At 43.1% G+C, this 19,760-nt stretch overlaps 1 pseudogene; it reads right to left on the bottom strand.

Moving 5' to 3' along the window:
* Positions 1 to 6,651: 6,651 nt before the first annotated feature.
* LOC110257981 lies at positions 6,652 to 17,007 on the bottom strand (annotated as a pseudogene).
* Positions 17,008 to 19,760: the final 2,753 nt, after the last annotated feature.

Genomic DNA, 19,760 nt, shown 5'->3' with positions numbered 1-19,760 from the left:
CTTGAATCCATTTTGAGTTCATTTTTGTGCATGGTGTTAGGAAGGGTTCTAACTTCATTCTTTTCCATGTGGCTGTCCAGTCTTCCAAGCACCACTTATTGAAGGGACTGTCTTTTCTCCATTGGATGTTCCTGCCTCCTTTTTCATAGATTAGTTGACTGTAGGTGCGTGGGTTTAATTCTGGGCTTTCTATCCTGTTCCACTGATCTACATTTCTGTCTTTGTGCCTGTACCACATGGTTTTGATGACTGTAGCTTTGTAGTATAATCTGAAGTCAGGGAGCCTGATTCCTCCAGCTCCAGTTTTCTTTCTCAGGGTGGCTTTGGCTGTTCTGGGTCCTTCGTGCTTCCAAACAAACTTTAAGATATGTTGTCCTAGTTCTGTGAAATATGTCCTTGGTACTTTGATAGGGATTGCATTGAATCTGTAGATGGCCTTGGGTAGTAGAGTCATTTTGATAATGTTGACTCTTCCAATCCAAGAGCATGGTATAGCTTTCTATCTGTTTGTGTCATCTTTGATTGACTTCATCAGTATCTTACTAACTTCGGCGTACAGGTCTTTTGTCTCTTTAGGTGGGTTTATTCCTAAGCATTTTATTCTTGTTGATGTGATGGTAAATGGGGTTGTTTCCCTAATTTCTCATTCTGATCTTTTGTTGTTAGTATGTAGAAATACAGCCGTTTTCTCTGTATTAATTTTGTTTCCTGTGACTTTGCCAAGTTCATGGAAGAGCTCTAACAGTTTTCTGGTAGAGTCTTTAGGATTCTTTAGGTATGGTATCATGTCATCTGCAAATAGTGATAGTTTTACTTCTTCCTTTCCAATTTGGATTCCTTTTGTCTCTTTTTCTTCTCTGATTGCTGTGGCTGGGGCTGCCAAAACTATGTTGAATAATAGTGGCAAGAGCAGACATCCTTGCCTTGTTCCCGATCTCAGCAGGAATTCTTTCAGCTTTTCACCATTGAGGATGTTGTTAGCTCTGGGTTTGTCATATATGCCTTTATTATGTCGAGGTAGCTTCCATCTATGCCCACATGCTGAAGGCGTTCTATCAGAAATGGGTGTTGGATTTTGTCAAAGGCTTTTTCTGCATCTATTGAGAGGATCATATGGTTTTTATTCTTCAGTTTGTTAATGTGGGGAATCACACTGATTGATTGGCTGATATTGAAGAATCCTTGCATCCCTGGGATAAACCCCACTTATCATAAGGTACAATCCTTTTAATGTATTGTTGGATTTGGTTTGCTGGTATTTTGTTGAGGATTTTTGCATCTATGTTCCTCAGGGACATTGGCCTGTAATTTTCGTTTTTTGTGGTATCTTTGTCTGGTTTTGGTAGCAGGGTGAATGACTTTGGGAGTGTTCCTTCCTCAATAGTTCCAAAGTATTGTTTGGAATGTTTCAGAAGGAGAGGTGTTAGGTCTTCTCTAAATGTTTGATAGAATTCGCCTGTGAAGCCATCTGGTCCTGGACTTTTATTTGTTGGTAGTTTTTTCATCACCGTTTCAATTTCAGTACTTGTGATTTGTCCATTCATCTTTTCTATTTCATCTTGGTTTAGTCCTGGAAGATGGTACTTTTCTAGGAATTTGTCCTTTTCTTCTATGTCGTCCATTTTATTGGCATATACTTGCATATAGTAGTCTCTTTTGATCCTTTGCATTTCTGTGGTGTCTGTTGTACCTTCTCCTTTTTCATTTCTAATTTTATTGATTTGAGTCCTCTCTCTTGTTTTCTTCTTAAGTCTGGCTAAGGTTTTTTTTTTTAATCAATTTTGTTGATCTTTTCAAAGAACCAGCTTTTGTTTCACTGATCCTTTCTACGGTTTTTTTGTTTCTGTTTCATTGATTTCTGCTCTGATCTATATGATTTCTTTCCTTCTGCTAACTTTCAGTCTTCTCTGTTCTTCTCTCTCTAGGTGCTTTAGATGAAAGTTAGGTGGTTTATTTGAGCTTTTTCTTGTTTCCTGAGGTAGGTTTGAATTGCTGTACACTTCCCTCTTAGAACTGCTTTTGCCGCATCCCATAGGTGTTGGAGTGTTTTGTCTTTCTTGTCATTTGCTTCTAGGTATTTTTTAATTTCCCCTTTGATTTCTTCAGTGATACATTGGTTGTTTAGTAGCATGTTGTTCAGTCTCCACGTGTTTGTGTTTTTTGCAGTTTTTTTCTTTTTGTTGATTTCCAGTCATATAGCATTGTGGTCAGAAAAGATGCTTGATATGATTTCAATTTTCTTAAAGTTACCGAGGTGGGATCGATGTGATCAATCCTAGAGAATGTTCCGTGTGCATTTGAGAAGACTGTGTATTCTGTTGCTTTTGGATAGACTGTCCTATAAATATCTATTAAGTCCATCTGGTCCAATGCTTCATTTAGGGCCCTTTTTCCTTGTTGATTTTCTGTCTGGATGATCTGTCTATTACTGTAAGTGGGGTGTAAAGATCCCCCACTATGACTGTGTTATTGTCAATTTCTCCTTTTAAGGTTGTTTGCTGTTGCCTTATATATTAAGGTGATCCTATGTTGAGTGCATATAGATTTACAATTGGTGCATATTCTTCCTGGATTGATCCTTTGATCATTATGTACTGTTCTTCTTTGTCTCTTATAATATTCTTTATTTTAAGGTCTATTTAGTCTGATATAAATATTGCTACTCCAGCTTTTTTAAAATATATATCTGTTTGCATGGAATATTTTCTTCCGGCCTCTCACGTTCCTATTTGTATGTGTCCCTAGAAGTGAAGTGGGTCACCTGAAGACAGCATATACATGGGCCTGTTTTTGTATCCATTCAGCCAGTCTATGTCTTTAGGTTAGGGCATTTAGTCTATTTGCATTTAAGGTAATTATTGATATGTATGTTCTTATTGCCTGTTTATTAACTGTTTTGGATTTGTTTTGCTTGCTCTTTTTTCTTCCCTTTCTTTCTGTTCTCTCCTCTTGTGGTTTGATAACTATCTTTACTGTTGTATTTGAGTTGATTTTTCTCATTTGTGTGTATCAGTTGTAGATTTTTGGTTTGCAGTTCCCTCAAGTTTTGATATAGGAGCTATATGTACATACGAGATTGTTTTAAGTTGTTGGTCTCTTAAGTGCAAGTGCATCCCCAGTGTCCTGCATTTGTACCCTCCTTTCCTCATGATTTCTGGTTTTGGTCGCATATTTGTGCATGGGTGATTTCCTACATTTCCTGTGCATATGCCTTTACTGGTGATCCTTGTCATTTGAGGTGTTTTTGTTTCTGGTTGTAGCCTTTTCTTTTCTGCCAAGAGACGTTCCTTTAGTATTTGTTGTAAAGCTGGTTTAGGGTTTCTGAATTCTCTTATCTTTCGCTTGTCTGTAAAGCTTTTGACTTCTCCTTCAAATCTGAATGAAAGCCTGGCTGGGGAAAGTAATCTGGGTTGGAGGTTTTTTCCTTTCATCACTTTAAGTATATCATGCCACTCCCTCTGGCCTACAGAGATTCTGCTGAAAAATCTGCTGACAACTTTATTGGGGTTTCCTTGTGTGTTATTTGTTTCTTTTCCCTAGCTGCTTTTGGTATTTTCTCTTTGTCTGTAATCTTTTTTTTTTTTTTTTTTTCAATTTTATTTTCCCACTGTACAGCAAGGGGTCAGGTTATCCTTAGATGTATACATTGCAATTACAGTTTTTCCCCCACCCTTTCTTCTGTTGCAACACGAGTACCTAGACATAGTTCTCAATGCTATTCAGCAGGATCTCCTTGTAAATCTATTCTAGGTTGTGTCTGATAAGCCCAAGCTCCCGATCCCTCCCACTCCCTCCCCCTCCCTTTGATCTTGGTCAGTTTGATTAAGATCTCTCTCAGGGTGTTCCTCCTTGGGTTTATTTTACATGGTACTTGTTGCTTCCTGGATTTCAGCAAGTGCTTCCTTTCCCATGTTAAGGACATTTTTGGCTATTGTCTCTTCAAATATTTTTTCTGTCCTTTTCGCTCTCTCTTCTCCTTCTGGCACCCTATAGTACAGTTATTGGTGCATTTAACATCGTCCCAGATTTCCCGTAGATTGTCTTCAGTTCTTTTCAGTCTTTTTTCTCTTTTCTGTTCTGCATCAGTAGTTTCCACTAGGCTGTCCTCCCCCTCACTTATTTGTTCTACTGCCACCTGTATTCTGCTGTTGCTTGCTTCTAATGAATTTTTCATTTCCGTTATTTTATGTTGCATCTCTGCTTGCTTACGTTTTCAATCTCCTATTTCTCTGCTCACCATTTGCTGTAAATTATCAATCTTCGCCTCCAGTCTATTTCCAATGTCCTGCATCATCTTCACTATTATCGTTCTAAAGGCTTTTTCCTGGAGGCTGATACTCTCCAGATCACTTAGCTGTCTTTCTGTTTTGTTTCGTTTTTCCTTGCTCCCTTACCTGAGTTATAGCTTTCTGCATTTTCATTTTTTAGGTTTTTGGTGTGATCTCCTTTTTGCAGACAATAGAGTTGTAGCCTCTCTTCCTTCTGATGTCTGCCCCGATTGTGGCTAAAGATGGTAAGGGTGGCTTGCTCTAGTCTTCCTGATGGGAAGGTGGATCTGATTCTTATCCCTCTGGTGGGTGGGCCTTTGGCTCCTGGTGAGATTAGAGGCAGCCTGATTACTGATGGGTGGGGCTGTGATCCCACCTGGATGATCCTTTGGCCTGGGCCTTCTCAGCACGGATGGGTCAAGCCAGATTTTCCCAAAATGTCCACTCTAGAGGAACACACACTGATGAGTATTCCAGAAACATCTCCTCCCATCTTCTTCCCCCACAGCAAGCCACAGACACCCCCATTTTCCCAGGAGATCCTCCAAGCACTGCAGTGAGGTCCAACCCAGATTCCTATGGAGTCCCTGGGACCCAGGGCACATGAAAAACCGTGTGCCTCTTTCAAGAATGAGGTCTCTGTTTCCCCCAGTCCCATGGAGCTCCTGCGCACACGCCCCACTGGCCTTCAACGCCAGATTCTCCAGGGGCTCTTGCTCCCAATGCCAGATCCCAGGCATGGGGACCTGATATGGGGCTCAGTACTCTCACTCCTGTAGGTGAGTCTCCGTGATACGGGTACTTTCCTGTCCGTGGACTGCCCACCCGGTGGGCATGGGGTTGCTTATGTGATTTCTATTTTTTCCTAGAGTTCATTGGTGTTATCTTTGTCAGACATGATCAAACCCAAGTTTGCCATTTCCAGAATCCCCAACCATGATTTGCAATTGCTGTTCCTTTAGATCAACTTGCTCTCTCAAAGCTACAGCAGTAAACAAGTAAAGGCATTAGCATTCAATAAAGTCTGGAGTTTCCGAGCTTCTTATACCCTGAATTTACATAAATGTGGCAAGATGTGCCTCCTTTAGCTTCACAAAAACTCAATTCATCCTTCTAAATACTTAAGAAAATTCATGCAAAACGGAGATTCTCAAATATGGACACAAAAGAGAGAGCAATTAAATCAAAAACCTCTACTGAATAACCATTTATGTTGCTGCAAAGAGAACACTAAGACCCACCAAGAATCATTGAAGAGTTGGATAAAGACTATGATTAGGAGTTCCCGTCATGGCGCAGTGATTAACGAATCCGACTAGGAACCATGAGGTTGTGGGTTCAATCCCTGGCCTTGCTCAGGGGGATAAGGATCCAGCGTTGCCGTGACCTGTGGTATAGGTTGCAGACTCGACTTGGGTCCCACGTTGCTGTGGCTCTGGTGTAGGCCGGTGGCTACAGCTCCGATTGGACCCCTAGCCTGGGAACCTCCATATGCCACTGGAGCGGCCCTATAAATGGCAAAAGACAAAAAAAAAAAAAAAGAAAGACTATGATTAACAGCAACACATCAGCTGTATGAATGTCTATATCAATAGCATGGCTCTTCTTCTAAGGACAAGTTTGAAATACAAGTTTATGTTTTCTGATCAAAGACCATCCTTAGTTAATTCAATAACTTCCATTCTCCATATAAGACAGGGGCCTTATGTACCAGATAGACTATCCTTAGTCCAAATTCAAACACCACTCTCACGCTTTCATTAACAACTCAGAAACTACGAGTATTACAGCTATAGATCAGGGATCAAGGATATTTGGTGAACAATCATAAACAAATCCCAGAAGGACAGCTGTGAATGATATTATAGTAGGACCTAGCCAGATTTCTTAAAGAAGATCAAATTGGTAGAACATACGTGTGAGCAGCATTTTCCTGCCTTCAACTTGCAGTGAAGAGATAGAGGAGCTGATATAATTCACTTGGAAGGCTATATAATTGGACAACAAATAACAGTGTCTCAAAGAAACAGGAAGAAGTGATGGAGAAGAAAGACTGTATATAAAGATTTGATAACCAACTAGACATGAGAGAAGAGTGACGAGGAGTCTGTATGGCCACAAGGAATAAACAGAAAAAGTAACCTGAGGACGTAGAGACGGAAAAGGAATAGGCAGGTGTGTAGAATTCGATGTTTTATTTGATGTTTTATTTTTAATTTTATTCCATTTTTTATGTATTTCTTAGGCAGGACAAGGAAAGCCGTATCCATTCTCTCCCATGCGCCAACCTCCAACCTTCAGCTTTGAAAATCACACGCTAGTTTGGTGCCTCTCAAGGAAGAGGCTCAGACTAGTTCAGATGAATCTTCAGGGTTACTTACGTCTTTCTCCATGAGCCCATCTTGTCAGGAATGAGGGTGTGAGTTTGGACCAAGTTTAGAGTCTCTTGTCTAAGTAAGAGTGACCTGGAGCATCTGTGAGCCTGGGCACAGACATGACTTGAACAGCATTTGGGGGAGATGAGAAAACAGGGCAGTTCACTCACCTTGCCATTTCCTTTGAGAGAACATAGCAATTTGGGATCAATTCACTGAATGCATTTGACATGATACATTAAATTACCAACAAAGGGAAAAGTACTTTACTCAGAACATTTTACTTTGAGCAGTTTCATTCTAATACAATTATACATCAGCAAAACACTGTTGAAATACAAGCCATTTGAGTATCTGAGTCTTCATCTCATATCATTACAACATCATGGGAAAGCCACCGTGGAGGCGCCAGGGGGACTTAGTTCAACGTCATCATACTCAGGGTCCCCCTTTTCCCTCTGGAGAAGCAAGGGGCTATCTTCTCCTTTCCCAGGATCAGCCGTCTCTCTAGGGAAGTTCAGAGAAGAGCCTGAAATAGTCCAGAGAAGTTTGCTTAGAACCGACACTCAGGGACAGGACAGTGGTGATGGCAAAGCATCCTTGGGGACCCAGTAATGCTCAGAGAGGCTCAGACTAATACGTATGAGTTACAGGACGGATGCATCGGGGCTGTCCTATGGGGATCCAACTCATCTGGGTCTCTGGGGCCTCAGTTTACTGTGAAACTTGGCACCACAGGACAGGACATCTGTGCCCAGGAGCTCTGTGAAGACCTGTTTCCTGGCTTAGACAATCAGCAAGGAGATGGCCCATGAAGGGAAAAATCTCTAGAAGGACTTGAAAACTTTGCTCACAATTGACAGGTCTACCCTGACAAGACAGGAAGACAGGAAACCACATCTAGAGAAATCTCAGCTCCTCACTGACGATCCAACTCTGCCCTTGGTGGTCTTGACTTGTGTTCCCAGCTGCCCACCAAAACAACCACAGGCTGCTTTCATAGCTGCCCCTTCCCCGGGAATTGTATGGACCTCAGAAGGAGAAATACCCTTCTCTAGAGAAGGAGTGGATTCACTTGGACATTACAGTCTCCGGAGCAAAATAGCCCTAACCCGCCCACAAATCTGAGTCTAAAATCCACCACCAAGGGCTTTATTTTCTAAGGACACAATACAGCATAGACTTTATACCTACTTGGGCTGACATGTGGTCACAGTGCATCTTAAAGTATAAAAATGCTTCACAAATTTCAATATTAAAAGATCTTCTTAAACCTCTAACTGCATTTCATTCATGAGACAACCCCCCCCAAAAAAAATGTTACCTGAACATGTGTTCCATGTTTGGATTTGGTAAACATAGTCAATTAATCTATAAGTCTTAATGCAAGAACATCGAGGATAAAGCTATGAAGACATTGATGCCCAGTATACAAAGTGATTCCTCCCTCCCAACAAGTCTGACAGCATTACACAAAGGAATGTGGTGGAGGTGATGCTGTCAAGCAGAGGAGGTCATCCAAATTTTGATTCTCCAGGATGGATTGGTATTGAGGAGCTCACATTCATCCTTACGAGACAGAGACCAAAGATGACAGGAGATCAGTCAACCCCACTCACCTGTCTGAGAGGCCCGCATCCCACTCTCCTCTTCTGGAGGCACTTTCCTGGTGCCCATCGGAGAGGCAGCAGGAGCCCCAGGCACGGGTACCTCTTCAGCATCATCATAACCCTCACTGGGGGCATCAACCCCCTGGGCTGAGGGTTCTAAGGGCAGACAGGGGGGTCAGATGAGAGCACAGTAAGTGGGTTTGCCTGGGAAATACTGAAAGTCCATTCTGACCTAGCGTCTCTGACCTGATAAATACAAGCACCATCCACTCATTCACTTCTTCTTTTTATTTCTATTTTTCCTTTTTTTTTCTTTTAGGGCCACACCTGTGGCATATGGAAGTTCCCAGGCTAGGGGTTGAATAGGAGTGGCAGCTGCTGGCCTACACCACAGCCACAGCAACACCCCTTCCTTAACCCACCAAGTGAGGCCAGGGATCAAACCTGCATCCTCATGAATACTAGTAGGGTTCATTATCTGATGTATTCCAATGGAAACACCCACCATTCACTTCTTCTTTCAACAGGTTTCTTTTCAAGGCCATAACTTTTATTGTAATGTGCCCATAAAGCAGAAAAATCTGTTGGATTTTTTTCTTGATTAAAACCGCCTGTTTCAAAGTAGCTAGTACATGAATGAGCTCTACTAAAATGTTTTGTCAAATTATGTTTTCCTGATGTTGCTATGTAAGATAATGGCTGCCTGGGAGTTCTCCTGTAGCACAGCAGGTTAAGGATCCAGCATCGTTGCTGCAGTGGCTTGGGTCACTCCCGTGGTGCAAGTTTGATCCCAGGAACTTCCACAGGTCAAGGACACAGCCAAAAGCAAACAATGTGTGCTTGTTGTGACTGAATGAGGACGGTTTCTGGACACAGAGAGCTCAGCCCCCACAAGAGACTTCACAAAACAGCCAGAGAAGGGGAGGCTGGACCCCATCTGGAGACAAGAGGTCCCCTAATCCCAGTCAAAGGAGGACTGTTCCCCTTGGGGCCCATCCTTCAGGCGGAATTTCCCTGCCCCCAACACCCAGCCCAGGCACAGCCTCCTCTACCATCTGGAGCAGATTTGGAGTCTCTGTTCTCTTCACCTTCCCCGGTGTAATACGGCAGTTTCGTCACTGAGTCATCTGACAGGAACCCTAAGGTGGAGAAAATCATCATAAAGGAACAGAACAGACCTTCCCACTCCCATAGGAGCCTCAAGGCTGAGAGGAAATGCTGGGACAGGCTTTGTTCCTGGAATGTGAAGGGAGCTAAGAACACACAGGTGCTCTGGAGAGCCCCATCTTGCTGCCTTTGAGGCACAGGGCCGCCTCCGTGAGCCTGGGGCAGATGTGGGGTCTGCGGTTGATGAGAGACTAGGCTGACCACCAGAGGTCCCAGGAGGGCAAGGCAGAGACACACACCTGTGCTTCCCAGCAGATCTTCCTTTGGTATTCCAAGGTTATCAATCTCCTCATACACGGCCTCATCGACAGCACCTTTGTAATCAGATAAGACTGAGAACATTACCAGGAGATCAGACATTACTACTCTTGACACCCTCAACCAGCAGGCTACCTCTCCATCTCCCCGATGCTCACACATGGAAACACCTTAGGGCTGTTGTGAATTCTGTATAGTTCACACCTCAGGAAACATGTCGGCACCTCTGCCCTTGCCTGACCCTAAATCCACATCTCAGTCCTGACTCTCTCTTCTCTCACACAAGAGACCATGACTTATGTGTGCTCACGCCCCAATCCTAGGAACCTCTGTCTATTCAGCCCTTAGAGTTTAGCATGGAGCAGATGGAGTTTTGCAGACTAATGGGGTAAAAACAGAGAACTCACCGATTTTTCCCCTCTTCACACTCAGCCCCATTTACCGCCTCCACATACTCTCCCTGTTACCCAGTTCTCTCAACAGCCCACCTCTGTGCTTTGCCCTCCATCTGAGCAGCTGAGCCACCAGGATGATGAGGACCAGGAGGAGAAGGGCCCCCAGGATGAAGCAGAGGATCTCAGGCAGGGAGAAGATGCCAGGATTTAAGTCTGGTCTGGTCCCTAAGAAGAACAAGGCAAGAGGGTTTGGACAAGGTCATGGGCACAGGGAAACTCCCTGCTAGCATTTCCACAGAGCTCTGGACAATGAAGTCCCAGCCTCTGACACAACTAAACCCACTGTGACTGGGCTCCATCAGTGTCCTATCCTGAGATAATTGGCTGTGATTATCCTGGCGCTTCCCTGCTGAGACAGCCTCTGAGTACCAGGCTCATGATTTCATCCCTTCCCCTTGGGCTTCACGAGTCCAGAGCATCAAACAAGTCCTCGGACTGGCACCTTGCTGTTGAGGAGGAACACTCATGGCAGGTAGGAAAGCCTTAGAACCCACAGCTCAGCAACCAGCCCTCCTTGACCAGGTGCATGAGAAATTTCTGGCCCCATGGAAATTTCCCCCATGGAAATTCCCCAAGGAAAATGTCTGCTCCCTCCCCACCAGCCAGTGGCTCCTCAGTATCTTTTCTCTTACGAGTTGACTAATTTTGCCAGAGAGTCTACAGAATAGGTCCCAAGAATCTGAATATCCTCCTCTATCCATGGGTGTTACTATGTGCCTACTCTAGTGGGGAGAAATATAATTCTTTAACCTAGAGAAAAAGAAAAATAGGAGTTTGGAGCACAGAACGCAGGGTAGCCCGTTTTCCCTCCCTGAGTCCTGAAGTCACCCCTCAGTTACCAAAACCTGCTGAGTCCTCCCAGCTCCCCCTCTCCCAGGTCCAGAGCTACAGCACCAAGATGCTTTCTGAACAATCTCCCCATCAAACCCCTGCCATGCCCATGGACCCATCATTGCCCCAACTCACCCAAACTGGATCCCTAGCCCCCCACACTCACCAGAGCACCTCACTCCAGCGTCCTCCTCATGCTTGCAGTCGCTCTGCCCCCAGGGCCCCGCAGCACAGTCCCACAGGGAGGACTCCCTGCCCCTGCACTGCACCTCGTCCAGCCAGATGCTCCCACTTCCAGGGCCAAATGCCGCATCCCGCAGGGCTTCCAGGGCATGGCCACAGCCCAGCTGCTGACACACCACCTCGGCCTCTGCCAGGCTCCAGGAGTCATCACACACTGTGCCCCAGGAGCCACTGTGCCACACCTCCACTCGCCCTGAGCAGTTGTTCTCTGAGGTGTCTCCTCCCCTGAGTCGCAGCTTCTCTTTGTCTGAAAAGGCAGCAGCCCCACCTGTGACTGCCCCTGGTGGGAAGGAGGGAGCCCCTGGGAGGCACAGGGGAGGCTGGAGTGGCTGACATACCTGTGCAGGGCGCAGCAGCTGGACAGCTCTTGGGTCTCCTTTCTGTAGAAGCAAATGATGCCTTGTCACTTACACATGCCACAGGCATAGCCAAAAACAAAAACAGCAACAAAAATGGGGATCTTTTTTTTTTTTTTTTTTAAGGAATGGAACTCGTAGAATTTAGAGAAAGACAGATAAGAGGACAAAAAGCTAGGTTGTAAGTATCCATAAAACTCAAATAAATGTATTGAAAACGCTGTATTAGGAGGACTCATGTGTCTTTTTCAATGAAAGGTCTGTACAGGTGTATGTCCAGGAGTGGGATTGCTGGATCATGTGGTAGTTCTATATTTAGTTTTCTGAGGTAGTTTCATTCTGTTTTCCATAGTGGTTATAGCACTTTACATTCCCACCAACAGTGTAGGAGGGTTCCCTTTTCGGCACACCCTCTCTGGCATTAGCTATTTGTAAACTTATTAATTATTAATTATAGACATTCTGACCGGTGTGAGCTGGTAACTTACCGGAGTTCTGATCTGCACTTTTCTAATAATTAGTGACACTGAGCATTTTTTCATGTGCCTGGTGGCCCTCGCTATGTCTTCTTTGAAGAAATGGCTATTTAGGATTTCAGCCCATTTTTCAACTGGATTGTTTGTTTGTTTTTTTTTTTTTGCTGTTGAGTTTTATGAGTTGTTTGTATATTCTGGAGATCAAGCCCTTGTCAGTTGCATCATTTGAAAGCGTTTTCCTCCCATTCAATACATTGTCAGAATGAGAAAGGCAAATACCAAATGATATCACTTAAATCTGGAATTGAATATATGACACAAATGACCCTACCTACAGAAAGGAAACAAACTCATGGACATGGAGAACAGACTTGTGGTTACCAAGGGGCAGGGGGAGGGAGAGGGAGGGACTGGGAATTTAGGGTTACTAGTTGCAAAAGATTGCATTTGGAGTGGATAAGCAAAGAGATCCTGCTGTAACACAGGGAACTATACCCAATCTCTTGTGACGGAACATGAAGGAGAGTAATGTGAAAAAAAGAATATATATATATATATGTATGTGTATATATATATATATATATGTATAAAACTGGGTCACTTCGTTGGCCAGCAGAAATTGACAGAACATTGTAAATCAACTATAATAATTTTTTTTAAAAAGACATAGATTTTTTTAAAAAGTATGACCGAAAATGAACCCATATAAAAGTATCAAAGGAAAGAAAATAGATATAAATTCAAAGCAATGAGAGAAAACAGATATATACACAGTATTTGTCATAAAAATATCAGAATTGGCATATCCTTTCCATATCATCCTATCAAACTCCTACCATAAGCAGCAAGACATCCCTGAAAACAATGTTAGGAACTCTTTTGGGTGCTTGCTCATGTTCAGAACTGGAGACCTCACTACTTTTCAATTCATTGTATTTGATTTTAGAAAATCTTCATCAGTAACAGGTCTTTCATTTAATATCCCTTCAACTTTCCACAGGAACCAGGAAAAGGGATTAAGGGAGGGAGGCAAGGAAGGGAGTGAGCTTCTGCCTTTGAAATATCTTTTCCCACCCTCTCCCTCTGCTGTGGATTTCAGGCAACACCTAGCATACCTTATATTGTCAAGGGTGTACCTGAATGGGGTGTGTGTGTGTGTGTGTGTGTGTGTTGTGTGTGTCTGTGTGTGTGTGTGTGTCTGAGAGAGAGAGGGAAAGGAGAAAGAGGCAGGGAAAAAACTGAACAAAGGGAAAATACTGTGAAACTTCAAAAGAAGGAAGGAAGGAAATGATGGAGGAAAGGAAGAAAAGAGAAAGAAACCAAGAGCAAAACAACTGCCATCCTTATTTCAGACTTTAAATGTCTTAGGATGAGACTTGTGGGCTTTGTAAACTTACTGACCCTGCAGTTCCTATATGAGTTCGCTTTAGTTAACAGTTAGGTTATTTGAAAAATCCAGAATTTTCTATCTAGACATGAAAGTGATTGGAAAAAGTTAGCCACTAGTCCTAGAAAGTAATTTGACAATATATATTAAAGCCTGTGTGTCTATGTACATGTGTATGTATGTACCCTTTGATCTAATAATATAAACATTGGGAGTATCCTAAGTAATAAACTCAGCAACATAGAGAGATACATGTATCAAAGGCTTACTACAAAATTGTTTGTGGAGGGGAAAAAATTAAAAACAATTAAACTACCAATAAGTAGGCAAATCGTAACATGAACTGGAGTGCCAACCTGTCATGAATAAACTATTATGCCATTGTTCTACAAATGAGTTAGATCTCTCTGGAGGAATGTCCATGATATTTTGTTAAGTGATGAAAAGTGAATTTGACAATAGTGTGTATGACATAATCCCAATCTTGTAAATATAAAAAAGCTGCACCATCAACATAAGCTCTTTTATGGGTACATGTGTTTGGATATGTTTATGTGAAAACGGAGGAATTTGAAAAATGACAATATCAGTCCATTAATCTGGTTTACATCAGGAGGATATGAACGGACAAGAGGTCATGGGATGGGCTTCATTTCTTACTACATTCTCTATGTCCTCGCTGTTTACAGTGAGTATAAAGTCTTTGCCATTTAGATGAAAGAGAAAGGAACTAGTGTCTCTAAGCATAAAACAGGGCGGTGGAAAGGACACAACTTCCCTAGTGCCAAGCGCGGTACAAACCAGCAGGAGGAATTGTGGCAGATTCAGGGAAAAGACAGACAGACAGGTGGGAACTTAAGGGAAGGAGGGCTGGCCATCCTTTCACGGTTTCAGTGTTCCTTTACTTGGCAGTATTGTTCTTTCCCTGGGAGATCACCACAAGGGTGAGGTTCCCTTACACTACTGTACTGAGGGTGAACATGAACCTGTCTCCTTGGAATCTCCATCCTTTATCAGGGTCCTGTCCCCAGAGCAGCTCTGCTGAGTCTCCTCCCTCTTCGTTGGGAAAGTCTTGGGGTCAACAATTAGGGTACATTGACTGTGCCATTTCTGATGATTCACCTGATTACAGACTCCCTGTGATGTGGTTTCCAATTGTTTTTGCACTGGATACACAGTCAACCCACCTCCTTGGTATTTTTCACATAAACTGTTGTCAGTCCAGGTTTCTTTACTTATTTTTTTTTGAAACAGTATTGGAACACGTGGATTAAAGAATCATGATCCAAGATTTCTTTTGTAAACTTTCCTTAAAATAGACACATGCACCTGTATGTTCATTGCAGCAATAGTCACAAAAGCCAAGACATGGAAACAACCCAAATGTCCATTGACAGATGATTGGATTAGGAAGATGTGGTATATACACAATGGAATACTACACAGCCATAAAAAAGAACAAAATAATGCCATTTGCAGCAACATGGATGGAACTAGAGACTCTCATACTGAGTGAAGTAAGTCAGAAAGAGAAAGACAAATACCATATGATATCACTTATATCTGGAGTCTAATATATGGCACAAATGAACCTTTCCACAGAAAAGAAAATCATGGACTTGGAGAACAGATTTGTGGTTCCCAACGGGGACGGGGAGGGAGTTGGATGGATTGGGAGCTTGGGGTTAATAGATGCCGACTATTGCCTTTGGAATGGATTAGCAATGAGATCCTGCTGTGTAGCCCTCGGAACCATGTCTAGTCGTTTATGGTGGAGCATGATAATGTGAGAAAAAATAATGTATACATGTATGTGTAACTGGGTCACCATTTGTACAGTAGGAAAAAAATGTATTGGGGAAATAAAAAAAATTAATTAAATTTTAAAAATTCCTTTTGTAGACTTGCCTTAAACTCATCACTTATGTTTGAAAATATAAAATCTCACTAACAACATACTACAGGGTTCAGACGGACACACAGAAACGGACAGTAAGTTACCTGCACAAGAGACATAGGCTTCCTCCTTTGGAGAACACGAAATGTACTTCCAAGGGTCAGAATGACACTCCCAGAGAGAGCGATCAGTTTTCCGACACTGGATTCTATCCACCCACCAGGGTCTAGAACCTTCCCTAAAAGCCACTGAAGAGTTGAGGGTTCCACTGTCCCCACAGCCAAGCTGCCTGCAGATCATGGACAAGGTGAGGTCTTCCATGGGGCTGCGGCAGACACCGCCCCAGGTCCCGTTGTAGAAAACTTCCAGCCACCCGGCACACTCCTGGTCCTCGCTCACCACCCTGAGGGCCAGGGACTCTGCAATGGAAAGGGGGGACCACGACACAGTGAGCCCTCCACTCAAAGCTCGGGGTTTCTTCTCTCCCAGAAATTGTGAACACTCATCCCCAACCAGCTGAGGAGATGCCCACTGGGAGACAAGACTGAACTCTGTCCCTCTTTTATTGACTTTATCCACATCTGTCTGTCCTTCTATTTCTACCACAGTGATGTAGTGAAATATGAACTGAGAAGAAGACCATCCTGGGCACCTGCAGGAGTGGGCACTGAATCCTGCTTCCTGACAAAACCTCTAAAATCTATGTGAAAGGGGTAGAGACAGTGGAGTGGCAGATAGAATGATTGACCCCCAGAGATGCCCGCATCCCAATCCCTGGAACCTGTGAATATGTTCCCTTACTTTTCAAAAAGGACTTTATAGATATCATTATGATCAGGACTTTGGGGTGGGGAAATTAACCTGGATATCATGAATTAACCAAGTAAACTAATCTAATCACATCCTTAGACCTACTATCCTACTATCCTTTAAATGGGAATATTATTCCTGACTGTGATAAGAGGGAGGTAAGACTTGGAAGAATGGTAGAGGAGGGAATACTCTCTGCCTGAAGAAAAAAAGAGAGGGAGCTCCAGACAGGATCAAGTGAAAACATCTACTTCACATCTGCTACAAAAACTGGCTCCCTGGGAGGAAGCATCCTCCTCTGGCCCTTTCAGCACTATCCTTCAGGGCTCAGACTCCCACCTCCAGAACCTGCCCCCTCTCCCGCCAGTGGACAATTTGCAGCAAGGACCTGAGCAGATGACCCCTGCGTCTTCCTTGTGTCTGCAGTCGTGCCGCCCCCAGCCCCCGAAAGGGCACTGCCACACGTGGGCTCCTTTCCTGTGCAGTTCACGTCATCCAGCCAGATGTGGCCTGAGCCCACCCCAAAGTGAGCAGACCCTGGGCACTGAGGGCATCTCCACAGCCCAGCTGCCTGCACACCACATGCGCATCGTCCAGGTCCCAGCTGTCATCACAGACGGTGCCCCAGGAGCCCTGGTGAAGGATCTCCACTCTCCCTGAGCAGTAACTCCCTCCATCCACCAGGCGCAGCTGTCTGCTGTCTGAGGAGAGAGAGCCAGAAAAAAAGGTGGGGCATTTACACAGGGAAGGGGAAGGGTTTTCTGGTCCTGTACGACCCCTACCTGAGCAGCTGGCGGCGCTCTCCTCTGAGGCTGCAGAGCCTGCTGGTTCAGACAGGGAGTCATTGCACTGAGGCAGCCCTGGGTCTGGTTTCCTACAGAAACAGCAATGAACAGAGGGTTGGTGTGGTCGAAGAATGAGAAATTGAATTACGCTAAATAATAACCTAGTGATGGGGTCTAAAATGAAAACTGTAACTTAGCAGTTATCATAACCTTAGAGTTCACCTTCTTCTCCATGAAGGTTGTGCTTCTGACAATGCCAAAATTTCTGTTTTAAGCCAAGAATTTCACTAAGAATGAGTTTACAAAAGGGAGAAAATATTAATACTGTTGATAGTGTTGCAGAGCTACCAAGGCTGTGAGAATTTCTAGATCCATGCCCTAAGTCTCTGAAAAGCTCATCTGAGATTTCGCCAGACTCACAGGGCTCGGGGAACACAAAGCATAATTCAGGCTGGCCAAGGGAGAGGAGCCCTGTTAACCAGAACCCTTGGATCACTGAAGGAAGAGTGAACTAAAATTAGGCTATTCTTCACAAGGATGGATGCCCAGCTTATAATTACTTTGCTTCCTTTTAAATAAGGTGATCACCCCCTAAAGCAGGTGCCTGGAGGAAGCAAAATAAGATTCCTTTTGGAGGATCTCTACAATGTTTTATCTACAGTGTCTGTCTATTAAAACCACTTGGGCATAAAAGAGAAGAAATTTGAGGAGATTTTATGAGGAAGAAAGTATTAAAAAGAAATTTTACCACACATCCATCTATTGGAGTTACCTGACAGGGAATTTAAATGACCAGGAATATAATGTTTAAGGAATGAAACAAGGCAGTATTTTGGTAGAGAAATGACAACAAAGAATCTAATAAAATATTCTAGGACTGAAAAGTCAATATTTGAAATGAGACCTCAAAGGATGAGAATAACAGCCCATTAGATCAGCAGAAGGTAAAAAGTTGTTAAATGGAAGCTCAGAAGAAAGTACACAGTAGAGGGAGTTCCTGTTGTGGTTCATCAAGTTACAAACCCAACTAGTATCCATGAAGATGCAAGTTCGATCCCTGGCCTTGCTATTGGGTTAAGGATCCTTTGCTGCTGTGGGCTGTAGGGTAGGCAGAAGCACGACTCAGATCCTGTGTCACTGTGGCTGTGGGCTGCAGCTCCATTTCCACCCCTAGCCTGGAACTTCCATATGCCACAGGTGTGACCTAAAAAAAAAAAAAAAAAAAAAAAAAATGGAATAAAAGTATGTAGGTGCCCTAAAAAGTAAAAAGAAAAAATACACAGAACAGAGAACAGAAATACAAACTGGGAAATATGAAAAAAATAATAAAGATCTTGAAAATTCTAGCATTCATACATCCATAGTCCTAGACATACAAAGCGCAATTAACAAAAGTAAAAGTACGCGTGCTCCAACTTTTTGGAGTATAAATTATACTTTAAATTTCTTGATGAGTTACACTTATTATTGAAAATGACCTTCTTTGTCTCTTACCACTTTTGGCTCAAAGTCTATTTTGTTGGATATAATACAGCTCTCCCGTGCTTTTGTGTCTATTGCATGGAATATCTTTTCATCTTTTCACTTTGGTCTATATATTCTTAAAATGAAATGAGCTCTTTTAGCAGCATATAGTTAGGTCTTAATTTTCATCCATCCAGCAACTCTGTGCCTTTGGCAATCAGTGCATTATATTTAGAGTGATTTTTGATTTGTAAGAATAGTATCATCTTACTGCTTTCTTATTGCTTTGAAGTTCCACTATGTCTTTTTTTTTTTTCCTGTTTCGCCTACATTTGAAGTTGGTGATTTCCCTTGGTGGAGCTGTGATTTACCTTCTTTATCTCTTGTTTATATTGTCTAGGTTTTTGCTTTGCATTTACAATGAGTCTTATGTAAAATATATCACATACAATTCAGTCATTTCATGCTGAGAGCAACTGAACTTAGAATTTTCCTAGCCCTCAAACTCACCCCTTTTAATATTCTTGTTGTCACAACTTACCTCTTTTTATATTGTGTGTTTGATTAACGAAGTTATTATATCTATAGTTATTTTAATTTTTTCTTTTTTTTTGTTGTTTTTGTGCCATTCTTGGGCCGCTCCGCGCATATGGAGGTTCCCAGGCTAGGGGTTAATCGGAGTTGTAGCCACCGCTACCCAGAGCACAGCAACACGGGATCCCAGCCGTCTGCAACCACAACACAGCTCATGGCAACACCGATCCCTAACCCACTGAGCAAGGCAGGGATCAACCCCAACCTCATGGTTCCTAGTCGGATTCGTTAACCACTGCGCCACGACGAACCCCTATATTATTTTAATACTCTTTTTTTTTTTTTTGTCTTTTTGCCAATTCTTGGGCCGCTACCACGGCATATGGAGGTTCCCAGGCTAGGGTCTAATCGGAGTTGTAGCCGCCAACTACGCCAGAGCCACAGCAACACGGGATCCCAGCCACATCTGCAACCACACCAGAGCTCATGGCAACACCAGATCCCTAACCACTGAGCAAGGCAGATCAACCCCAAACCTCATGGTCCTTGGTCGGATTCGTTAACCACTGAGCCACGACGGGAACTCCGATTTTAATATTCTTTTCATTTAACTTTATGCTATCGTTATATGGTGAAACCACCACCCTATTGCAGAATTTGAGATTCTGTATGATGTCATTATATATAGAATCTAAAAAATAATACAAATAAAATTCCATGCAAAAGAGAAATCGATTCACAGCTATAGAAAATGAACTAGTGAGTAACACAGTGGAGGGGAGGGGAGGCAAATCAGGATAAGGAATTAAGAGATATAATCTACTATGTATAAACAAGATAACAA

This window comes from Sus scrofa, unplaced genomic scaffold, assembly GCF_000003025.6.
Source record: "Sus scrofa isolate TJ Tabasco breed Duroc unplaced genomic scaffold, Sscrofa11.1 Contig102, whole genome shotgun sequence".
NCBI classification, from domain to species: Eukaryota; Metazoa; Chordata; class Mammalia; order Artiodactyla; family Suidae; genus Sus; species Sus scrofa.
The sequence above is the reverse complement of the archived record's forward strand: the minus strand, read 5'-3'. Positions and strand labels throughout refer to the sequence as shown.